The sequence below is a fragment of the Xenopus tropicalis genome, chromosome 8 (assembly GCF_000004195.4).
Source record: "Xenopus tropicalis strain Nigerian chromosome 8, UCB_Xtro_10.0, whole genome shotgun sequence".
Classification (NCBI taxonomy): Eukaryota; Metazoa; Chordata; class Amphibia; order Anura; family Pipidae; genus Xenopus; species Xenopus tropicalis.
Window position 1 is genome coordinate 107,721,683 of NC_030684.2, and position 12,533 is coordinate 107,734,215.

Sequence of the window (12,533 nt, forward strand, 5' to 3'; positions counted from 1 at the left end):
TAGTTATGAGCAAATCTGTCTCATTTCGCTTTGCGGAAACTTTTTTTACGCACACATTAAATAAGCCCAATAGGATTGTTTTGCCTCCAATAAGGGTTAATTATATCTTAGTTGGGATCAAGTACAATGTACTGTTTAATTATTACAGAGAAAAAGGAAATTATATTAACAAATTTGAATTATTGGAGATAGCTTTTCTGTAATTCAGAGCTTTCTGAATAATGGGTTTCTGCATAACTGATTCCATACCTGTACTAAGAATGTCAAACCATTACCGCACAATGTAATTTGTAGCTGTGGAGCCCAGGGCAAATTACACTTCTACCCTCTACTAACTGTAGAAGATCATTCTGCAATGTTTTGTGGATTAAAAGTCAGTTTGAGAGCCCCAGACATAGGTCAAAGAAATATTTTTTCCAGGAAAATAAGCAGTAAACATGAATGTGTAAAAACCAATAAACAGCAACGCACACAGAGCAGATGTAGGCAGATAAGAACACATGTGGCCAAGTGAATGGTGTGTATATGTTTCCCTATGGTAATTCTTTGGGCTCCTTAACGAAGCCTATGAATTCTGTGCCTACCCAAATGTTGTGTCGTGCTGAATGAGTGACAGAGACCATGCCATTCCACAGCTGACTGTATACAGAGAATATCTCACCCCCTCAGGAATGACATTGCTCACTTGCTGATAACTTTATTTTTAACATGGGCGGGTCCTCAGCCAGTGCAATGTGGACTGCAGCATAACGGTATAGTTGTACTTTTTTTTCAGCTGTTCTTTCTCCTTTGTCCTTCACTTTCATGCCTTTCAACTGTGCCACCAAAACAGTATCAAGATAAGCTGGAGAGAACAAGGTAAAGTGCTCTTTGCTATGTTTATGTCGCAGGTACTCTTTGTTTGGCTTTAGTAAAGATGGAAGTGTAATGTACCCCTGAAAAATGCATGGTTGTGAATTATCCAGAAATTATTGGGTGAGAAAGTGGGCACCCATGGAATAGTGTTGGTGCTGCATGTAAATTAAAACATACTCATATAGGTATGTACATAACAGTAATAGGTCTAGTTTGATATGTGACATGTGCCAGTTTGTACAAGCTATTTATTAGGGAGGGACAACTTATAATAACAAAATATTTGCAAATAGAATTTATGATAAGTGACACTGCATTTGCTACTTATTAGCAGGTTTTGTCCTGTTGTCGCTGGATATAGTTCAGAGTTCAGTCTCATCATAAGGAAATGAGGTGCTAGAAAGGCCTGTTCTTAGCTTCTGCCTTGACTAGGCAGTTAATACAGGTGTAGGACCTGTTATACAGAATGTTTGGGACCTGTTAAGAATATTTCTGTAACTTGGGTCTCCATACTTTAAGTATGCTACAAAAATCATTTAAACATTAAATAAACTCAATAGTTTTGTTTTGCTTCCAGTAAGAATTATTTATATTTTAGTTGGGATCGAGTCCAAGGTACTGTTTTATTATTACAAAGAAAAGGGAATTTTAACATTTTAAAATATTTGATTAAATTTCTATGGGAGATGGCCTTCCCATATTTCAGAGCTCTCTGGATATCAGATCCTATACCTGTATAGTGCTCCCTTAGCATATTGTACCTTGGTAGGAACTCGGTGCTATGCCAGTTAGATCACACACAACTGTAGGTTACGCTATAATGCAATACAGTAAGTGGTGCAAAACTATGGCCTCCTGTATCTAGTGATTATGTTGTGTTGGTTTTTGGCAGGCACATTTAAACATGGTGAATCTTTGTACTTTGGACAATGAAACCTAAAATGTACTTTTTGGTATTGTTAGACTGGATGCAATTTATTGCACCATGTACCACTTTCTAGTAGCATTTAAATACTGTTTGGACACTGTCAGAGCTTATTTAGGAACACTGGGCAAATCTGTACCTAGGTAGTAACATATGGCAATCAAAAGTTTGCCTTTGTTGTTCTACCAGTAGTTAGCAGAGAAAGGCTAATCACCGACTGGATGAAATGGGTTAATGCCCAGGTGCTGGCTTGCCCAGTTTTAATAAATGAGCCTCATTGCCTTTTTATTTGTTGACCAGACACAAGATTTTTGAGCACCCTCTAAGTGCATCTGAAGCCACTACAGCAGAGGTGCCACCTATGGCATCCATAGGTTGGCATTTCGCTGCTGCTAAACTCCAGCACCCTAGCTATTTGCTAACAGCTGCAGCCTATAGTTTATATGTATAAAGAGTATTTTTGTAAGATTTGTGTTTACTTTCAAGTGGTGATGTCTTTGCAGGACTTTTAGATATTTATTATATATAGAAAAAGTTTTGCTTTACCCTGGAAACTTTCTTGTCTTGTTGAATAATGTATTGCTGTGTTTTTGCAATGTTGTTACAAGATCAATGGCCCCATTTAGCAATTAAAAAAAACACTATAAAGTATACTCCTCTGTCTCCCCAGACACCAAATATGTATCACTTGAAATGGAGCATGCTTTACGGCTTCTATCTTTTTTATCTACATGTCACAACTGCATCATCCAGAGAGACCAAAAAATAATCACTTATGTGCATATGCAACTTTCAGCTTATATTACTATGTGCAATGTAACTCCAACTTGTGGGAAGGAGCAATACGTCCTTGCAGCCTACTTTGAGAAATTGTGTGCGATTGTGTGCATGAAAGCTAGGAAACCATGGTATTAGTACCTGTCTACCCTTGGCAGTAATTCCATTGTCCCTCTAGTGGGCTGCATCTACAGGTAGGACTGAGGCAACGGGACTATGGGAAAAAACTTGGTGGGCCCGGAACTCGTGGGCCCCACCAACTCAGAAAGCTCCTTTGCTGACCTAGTTGCGCCTAGTTAAGCATGAGATATGTGCCCTCAGGGGAGCGGGCAGCAGGGGCCCTAGAGAGGTGTGGCGGCCCCTGGGGTGTTAATCCCAGTGGGCTCTGCACTCCCCAGTCCAACCCTATGCATCTATGGATACCACTGACAAGGTAATGTTGTCATGGATGCTTCATACATTGCTAACCCATCTCTGAATTGTAACTTGAGCACAGTTTATTAACAGATGGTGCTAACTTTTGCCTGTACTCCCACAAGTTATTTTGTGGGGAAAATAAATGACAATTAGCATCCACCATTGCACATTACACTTGCTTCTTGGAAATTAGCCCCCAAAGGCATTACACCACTGGGTATACAGTAAGTGACTCACTTTTCAGTAACTGCCAAGTGAATATATTGAAATATAACTAAAACTATAAGTGTGGTGATTTTAAATGTTATGGTAAAGGACATGATTAGTATTAAAGTCAAAGTTGTGGTCCTCATGGACATGCAAAACTGGTAAAAACCCATTAAAGAGCTGTCCTTAATAAGTTCATTTAGAATGATTAACAAGTAGACTTTCGTTGTGTCTTTACATGAGTTCTGTTCCTCATCTTAGGTTAATGTCAACTTAATTTATGTGTAAACTCAGTGTATACTCTAAGTTTGTAGATGGGACAAAAATCAGTGCAAGACATGCTTACTGCAAAGGCAAAGTTCTGATCTGTCATTAAATTTAGGAATAGATATATATAAACTAGTGTAATGGTGGGAAGAGGCCGATATATTTGATTGGAGGAGAGATGCTGAGGCTCATGTAGAAGTGGGAAGAAAAGTGCAGAGAGTACTGTATTTGGTTGGTAATGACATGTAGTCAGCAGCTGACTTAATGGCGGGAAGAGAGATGCAGATACTGTGTTTGGTTGTAAATGAGATGCAGAGGTTGGTATCTGTGTGTCCTGGAGGAAGAAGCTGAAAAAACTTATGGGCTTTGGGTGGAAAAAGAGCATAAACTAACTTAACTAACATAACTTAACTAACATAACTTAACATAAATAACTAAATTCAGTATATTAAATGACTCAATTTGCAGTAGACAGACCAAAGGATAATGAATGAGAAAAAAGAGCTCTGTAGAGACATATTATTAACAACTTTTCAGTTGGTCTTCATTTTTATTTTTTCAATTATTTACCTTCCACTTCTGACTCTTTCACTTAGCTTTCAAGTGGGGGTCACTGACCTTGGCAGCCAAAAAAAATCCTCTTTTAGCTAAAATATTATTGTTATATTTTATTACCTATCTTACCATTTAGGCCCTCCTCTATTTATATTCCTGTCTCTCTTTTAAACATCTGCCTTGTTGCTAGATTAAATTGAACCATGGCAACCACATAGCTGCTAAAATTCCAAACTGGAGAGCTGCTGAACAAAAAGCTAATAATAGCTAATAATAAAAAAAACTGCAAATATTAAAAAAAATAAGACCAATTGCAAATTGTCTCAGAATAGTAGTTTTTACATCCTACTAACAGCTAATTTAACCCCTTTAAAGACATTAAAGGCTTTCTTACCTTGAGCATCAGAGTAATTCATAGCCACATACTGCAAAAAACATTATTTGCTTTGTAACAGGTTCATTGAAAAGCATTATAAAGAATTCCTTTGCTTATTAAGGTCTGTACTTTAGGGGTACTCTAATGTTCTTCTTCCCTTAAACATTTGATAAACACAATACTGTGGGTAATAATGTAATGGTGAGCACAGACATAAGAGGGAAATTAGTTCTTTAGTATAGCCTAAGTCTGCATGGAGGAAGGTATCAAGATTCTTCTCTTAATGGTAGTAAAGGAACATGTGTTTGTTTTTCACAAATGTTCAACTGCCCTAAAGAAACATCTTTAAATGTGGACAGGGTGTTTTTACAGTTCAAACCACATAGTTTTGGTATTGTAGATGCAACTACTCTGACATTATAAAAAATGATGCCTCTTTGTCACGTGCCAAAACTTGGTTATTGGTATTAATTCATATAGTACAATATACTGGGGTAAGTACCGGGGGGCATGCCTTCCTATGGGGCACGTGCGGTTCCCTCTTCTGTAGCAAATTAAAGGATGTGTCAACCCAAAAAATAATTTTTTGGCTAATAAAAGAAAACATAATTCTAAACAACTTTAAAATGTGAATTTTTTAATGCTATAAAAATTATTTGTAAATGTAATAGCTAATAAGCAGCATTTGTTTAACTCCTGGTTATGATTTTTTAAACCAAAAGCCAGTCTCCTTCAGCAAGACAGGTCTGTCTCTCTTGTTTTAAGGTGGCCATACACGTGGCGATCCGACGATGTTTCGTACGACCATCGGTCGCACGAAACATCGTAAGATCCGCCACACACCATTCAGGGCTGAATCGGCAGGTAAGGAGGTAGAAACAATAGGATTTCTACCTCCTTCTGCCGATTCAGCTCTGAAGGGAGAATTTTGGTCAGGCGCCTTCTATGGCGCCCGATCAAAATTTTCAAACTTGTCTGATCGGCGAGTCGTCCGATATCGGCAGCTTCCTGCGATATCGGTCGACTCGCCGACATGCCATACACGCACCGATTATCGTACGAAACGAGGTTTCGTACGATAATATCGGTGCGTGTATGGCCACCTTTACACTGTTTTAAGTCTGAGCCACCAGGGCAGAGAATAGAAAAGGACTGGCAAACACTGCTTTTAATAGCAATAATATGTACAATTAAATATACACATTTATAATGAATGTAGATTGTAAAGTTGCTTAGAATTATATTTTCTTTAATTAGGCAAAACATTTTTTTTTGGGTTGACATGTGCTTTAAAAATAGATTATAATAGGGGGTTTCCTACCTTCCCATTGATTTCCTAGGATCTGAGAGAATTATCTGAACAAGATGGACCAGCAACTGCAAAGTAGAAAGTTATAAATATAAAAGGCTGCTTGCTTTTTAAAAACTGGTCTAAAGAATAGCTAAGGGATTAGGGACAAAGGAAATTCTAACAGCTTCTGGAATTAGAAAGATTCCAGATCATTGTTGTTATCACTATATTTATGATCATTGTTATTTAGTGGATGCTTCAGGGTTGGTTTTCAACACTGACATTTTTTGCCAAAGTATATGCTGACTGATGAGTTCACATTTGATAAGTGAATTCCTATAGGGCGTGATGCCTGAAATGCAAAAAGACAGATAATGCTGCTCTGCTCTTTTAAGATAAAGAAGCTAATTGGAATGTCACATACAAAGAGCTGCAGGAAGAGCAGTGTGCTACAGTTTCAGGACACATATTCAGTATTCATCCCTGTACTTGGCTTGGCTTTGTTAATTTATTTTATATTTATACAATGTATTATATTTGTTATAATTTTAGTAAATACATCTTAGTGTTGTTTCTTTATGGGAGCACTAATTCCGGCACCCTCTGCACATTCAGACATAATTAGGTTTCCAAATTTTATCTTATATTCCTGCATACCTATATAAATACATGATACTGCATTTTTCACCATCAATTTACTTCCTATAGTGTTTTGCACAGATATATATCAGAGTTCTGCTTATTCAGTTCTCTTTCTGATGTACATTCTATAGCACTGAGAACATGTTGGCTCTCATATACTATTGAGTGAAAAAGGTTGTGTGCCAGAGGAACAAGACTTGTATTTTCTCTTTTACAGAAAAGCCTTCTGGGGCTTATGTCTTAAAAGGGAAGGAACATGCAGTCTTTGCATAAATACTGTAATAAATACTACACTGGATAAGGCAGTGTTTAACTTATCATTACTCTACATATCACTGAAGCAGGAATCAAAACTGTCTGCATTATTTCCCATATAATGTATATAGCATTGCTTGTACTCCCTATATACCCAACTATTATATTAGGGCTAATTTTCACACTGAGAGAGCATATAATGTTTCTGCCAAGATAACTGTGCTTCTATGGCATCACATGGATAGCAAAGTTCTAGAGTAGTATAGAGTATTACATACTATCTATTAAGTTAAAAAAATAGTTAAGTTTGTGGAGAAATTCCCTGTTGACGTCTTCTCAAGGCAATGCTTGTACCGCCCATTCTCCTGAAAGCATTACACAGCAAAACTTGTGTGGGGAAAGCCCTCGATAGGGGCACGCAGCAAAACAAATTGAAAAAGCAAAAACTCATAAGCTCACAAAGCTATAGCACAGTGGTCCCCAACCAGTGGCTCGTGAGCAACATGTTGCTCACCTACCCCTTGGATGTTGCTCTCCATGGCCTTAATGCAGGGGCTAATTTTTGAATTTCTGGTAAGGAAGCAAGTTTTGGTTGTATAAAAACCAAGTATAATGCCAACCAGAGCCTTCTGTAGGCTGCCAGTCCACATAGGGGCTATAAAGTAGCCAATTATAGCTCTTATTGGCACCCCCAGGAACCTTCTTCGTACTTGTGTTGCTCCCCAACACTTTTTCCCTTTAAATGTGGCTCACGGGTATAAAAGGTTGGGGATCCCTGCTATAGCATATAGGCACTGGTCATTTCCAGTGAGAAAATCTAAATAACATCTCAAGTCCTTAAATAAACTTGTAAAATCTAAATAATATTTCAAGGCTAGTAAGCCCATGTACTAATATAGGTGATAAATAATACCTAACACCAAACAAATTATCAATCATCAAAGGACCAAACATGGAGTAGCTTAAATTCCCCTGTTGCCCTGTTTTGCTTAAAAAATAACAAAAGCCATAAGGCTAATGCCAGACGAGGCATAGGGCAGATATTGAATGGAATACACTCGGGTGCAGGCACATGTAGTCGAAATACGTCTAAAAACACGACACTTTCAAACTCTCGCATTTTTATGCATATTTCCGCTACATGTGCCTGCACCCCTCCTCTTGAGGCAACTTCCGCGATTTTACTGAAATCGCGCCACCACATATGCCATCCCACCAGCAATTTACATTTTCGCCGGTGGGATGGCAATCCGGGGAGATTAGTCGCCCGCGAACATGGAGATTTGTCGCGGGCGACTAATCTCCCCGTGTGCCAGATCCCTTAAGGTTGCTATGGGTTACTGTTCCTGTGCAAGATAAGTGCCTGTTATTACAAATGGGAGATAGAGTTTACTTGATTAAAACAAAAGGCAAAAAGTTTGTTCAACACAAGCCCTATTCATTGCACTCATGTTGAACAAGGGAATGCTGGTGTGGCCAAGCAAACATGGCTAAAATGACACTCTCCATTGTAGAGACAACTCCCTAGTTCTCATGGCTTGTAAAGAGAGACATTCCAAATCAAGGCTAGTATGGGTATTCCCCTCTATTAAGGAAAAATTGAGAGTATAAGTAGCTATTTGAAGACATGAAAGCCATTGCAGGAATATGTTGTGGTTGTATCAGACTAAGGTTCCATTCATAGTGCATAGTTACCAGCTGGCAAACCATCTCAGCTTTAACTGCAGCCCATGAAAGACACACACATCAGTTGTTATGACCTCAGACATTTATGTGGAGAGATATCATTGGCACTGCACTATGAAAGTCTAGTCTGTAATATGGACAGGAGTATGCTAAATGAATTTGCCCCTCAGAACTGCTAGCCCTATTTATGTTACAAATGGATCACAGAACTACACCCCCCATGTTAATAGTTCAGAAAAAGCTAAAGCACCACATAATGCATGTCCATAATATATATATATATATATATATATATATATGGGCTGTGATCACCTTACAAGAAAATAATGCAGCTCTAACTATAAAAGGTAGAATTGTGGGAGTAGATGACAGAACTTTGTCCATTTAATGGCTCATATGACCTAACATGTATGTGTGCCTTGGCTTGTTTGTGTGCACTGTGATTCTTATGATCGCAGGGGGCAGCCCTTAGTACTTAAAATGGCAATTTACTATTTAGGATTACCCTATGGCACTTTTAAAATTAAAGGAACAGTAACACCAAAAAAGAAAGAGCTTTAAAGTAATAAAAATATAATGCACTGTTGCCCTGCACTGGTAAAACTGGTGTGTTTGCTACAGTAACACTACTATAATTTATATAAGCTGCTGTGTAGCCACGGGGGCAGCCATTCAAGCTGGAAAAAAGGAGAAAAGGCACAGGTTACATAGCAGATAACAGATAAGTTCTGTAGAATACAATAGTGTTTTATCTGTTATCTGCTATGTGCCTGTGCCTTTTCTCCTTTGAATGGCTGCCTCCATGGCTACATAGCTTATTTATATAAATTATAGTAGACTTTCTGAAGTAAACACACAACTTTTACCAGTGCAGGGCAGCAGCACATTATATTTTAGTTACTTTTATACACTTTCATTTTTTGGTGTTACTGTTCCTTTAAAGCAGTTTCTACTCAACCTGTACAGCATCATTATTTTGTCACAGACTATGTTGCAAACCAGCTTCAAAGGCCTTTTTCATCCACAGGCACTCCATAATTTCTCATTTTTTGTTATTTTCAAATTCGACAATTCATTTTCCCGAATGTCTGATATTTACTATAAAAAAAGAGAAGTTGTAAAAAACTTGACTTTTTCAAATTGTTGCCACAAAAATCCTGACTTTCGAAAAAGTTGTGATTTTCGGACACAACCCAACGAAATCTCGAAACTTTCGAGACAAAAGAAAGAACTTCAAGGAAAGTTCTATTGATTTTTACATGAACTCGCCAACTCGCAATTGTCATTCGGATTTTTAGCAGTTTAGATGCATAGTAAATCTCTGAAAATTTGCGGCATTTTTTCTCTGCGACTTTTTCAGAAAAAAAAAATCGGTGGTTAGTACATTAACCCCTAAGTCTCTAGTCTGAAACCAAGTCATTAGTCACAAGCTTCCTGCTGTAGAGTGTTTGTAAATGATGTCAGGTGTCTGTACAGAAAATGTGACCAAGTGAATGCAATAACTGAAATTTCCCATAACTACATCTTTATTTCAAAGGATGGATATACTAAACAATTACAGGATTAGTGAATGTTTATGGACTGATTTACAAACAACTTTGCTAAATGTGGCAGCTGGCATTCGCAACCAATCATTAGTCTACTACAAGTCATAAAATGAAAACAAAGATCTGATTGGTTGCTGTGTATAGCTTTACTGGTAAAAGTTAGCACCCGTGTTAGTAAGTTGGCCCTACATGTTTTTCTAGGCTTTGTTTGCTTGGGAAAGACAAGGGTACTACCGTGTCTAAAAGATGTTTAGTTCAATATTAACTGCTTAATACAACCTAAGCAAAGCATTCTATTATTTTCTGTGATAACTTTGCCTCTTTAGGTTTTACATTAGAGCAATTGTTGCACTGGCAACTTGGGAGGGCTTGGCACAGTGTCACAAGGTCTCAGTCAGGTTAAGATATGGGAAGAAATTCTATTCTCTCTCCTGGATACATCTGAAAGGCCAGCTTGAAGGTTAGTAAAGATGATATTTGGAGTGAAATCTTATTGCTGTACTAGAGATTCTTTGAAATTGATATTTTCCTATACCTGTAACCATGTTATGAGCTAAGGGGGCCCCCAACAACCTTCGCATCAGAGCTTAAAATGTACAGAGAAACGAGTATGACAACTCCTAGTCACATGCAAGGCCATATTCATATATAGGCATCCGAGGGCCTGTGCCTAGGGTGTCAGGTTTTGGGGGGGGGGTGGCCCTTGGGTGCCTATATATTGGTTTTTAATGTTTGTTTTTAAAATAGGAAATCCTGGGGGGCTGAGGTATAGGGGTCGGGTCACACATCAGAAGTGAAGTCACACGCATGTGATGTCACCTATGCGACATAGGTACTTGTGACATCACGTGCACGCTATGCGTGATGTCACTTACCCAAAGTAGGGGGTGTATTTAGGTTTGGCGCCTAGGGTGGCACCCTTCATGGTCAAATGAATACATTCAGGAAAGTAAAAGTCACAGGAAGCAAATGGATTAAATGCACCCACCCAATTCTACGTGATGAAAAGTCTCAGAACTGAGAAGTAGTGTGCAGGATATAGTAGTATAGCAGGATATAGTACAACAACATCTAATAACAAATACAAGTTTAAAATGATAAGACAAGAGGAAATGACCTCTTAGTGGCAGGCCTGGACTGGCAATCTGTGGGTTCTGGCAAATGCCAGAGGAGCTGCTGTAAGATGCCATAGACAGTCACTATTCAGTGAGCCTGTAGGGGGCTGTTTGGGCCTCTGTGTACTTGAAATGCCAAGACGTATTTTAAATCCAGACCTGCTTATTGAACAAGTTCAAATTTTTGGGGAACTGCTCCAATGTTAATGTTGTATAATTAACACTGGATTATTGGTGTGCTGAGCCTGCAATGCTTGTGTCTATGTTTTTGATCAAGTTAACACCAGTTGTATAATAATGAAGGATAGCAATTCATTTGAGGGTAAGAGGGTCACCATTTAGTTTAATAAATTTTGGTGTCATGTTTACTAATTATTAAATAGGAAGGGAAAGAGACCAACTTTTGTTTTTTGTCTACATTGCCATAGTCTCTATTCAAGCATTTTTAACATCATTATTAAAAGTTATGTTTTAATTAGTTCTTTTTTGTTTTTACCTCATTACTATTCCAGGGTGTGCTGCAACTTGGGTTAATCTGGGTTTTTGGAAATAAATCGAAATTGGCAGATTGGCCTATGCCTATATATATTACTGAGCATTATTTGAAAAGCAAAGGGGTATATTGTCTCTTGTGTTAGCCAATCAGGATTGCTGGCGTGAGTTACCAAGCAGTATATTGCATTCTTTTGAAACAGTCAATGAGTGACATGTGACAAAATGACACCATTAGATAAAGCTAAGTCTGTAGGGGCTAAAACTCAAAGTGCTTCTCTGCCCTTCATGTTAACTTTCTGGGAGCAGAAGAATTTGGCAGCTGTCGGTGAGATCATTTTAGCCGTGCTATTTCCAGCAGCACTTACGGTAAAAGAGATACACATTTTAAAGCATAACTCTCAATTGTAACACCCATAGGAAGGAGAGGCTGTTAATTTATTTAATCAGAGAGGAATAGTAAACACTATATCAGTCTTTAGAGCATGAATTATTAATAATGTGTAGCTGAAACCTCTGACTGTGTATATAAAATGACATTTTGTGCTCAAGGATTGTGATTTACATGTTTCAATTCACAAGGCAAATAAATGCCTGATGGGTTTCGTGGAATCAGCCCTTCCTTATGGACCAATGCAATGTACAGGGATGTCACTTGTCTGTCAGTAAAATGTTTGTATCTGGACCTAAATCAGCCATTGCCCTGAGTCCAGTTAAGTCACATGTTCCATTGCTGACAGGAAAGTTCAGTCTGAAAAAGGTGCTGATAGTGTCAGTATGCAGCACTGTGTGGAGTATGTATACAACTTAATGAGAAAATACATGAAGGGAATTTGCTTTCATTATCCTATACAAGGGTAACCTCAACCCAGGAATGTTTTGTCCCCATTGTCTTACTAATCAAGATGGAGGTGAGGGGGCCACACATTTCTAATTCAGATGGCATTGAAAGTTTTATAACATGTTGGATGTTTGTTATTCCAGGTCTCATAAGCTTTTGTCATGCAGTGGTTTAACTAGTTCATGGGTGGCACAACAACATATTGTTGTTAGGGCTCCCAAACCATGTTTTGAAAACATACATTTTATGCCTCTATTAGTATGTGATCACTGGAGGATCCCAATA

The 12,533-nt window shown here is 38.1% G+C and overlaps 1 protein-coding gene across 2 annotated transcripts in view; it reads left to right on the forward strand.

The window, feature by feature from the left end:
- The first annotated feature begins 665 nt into the window (after positions 1–665).
- sptb (spectrin beta, erythrocytic) overlaps positions 666–12,533 on the forward strand; it is a 59,697-nt gene continuing 47,829 nt past the window's right edge. The window contains exon 1 of one of the 2 annotated variants that reach the window (XM_004917264.4): positions 666–752. The gene's annotated coding sequence lies outside the window, so the exon portion shown is untranslated. Of the gene's footprint in view, positions 859–12,533 lie in introns of both variants that reach the window. The other variant, XM_002936896.4, reaches the window with a different exon arrangement.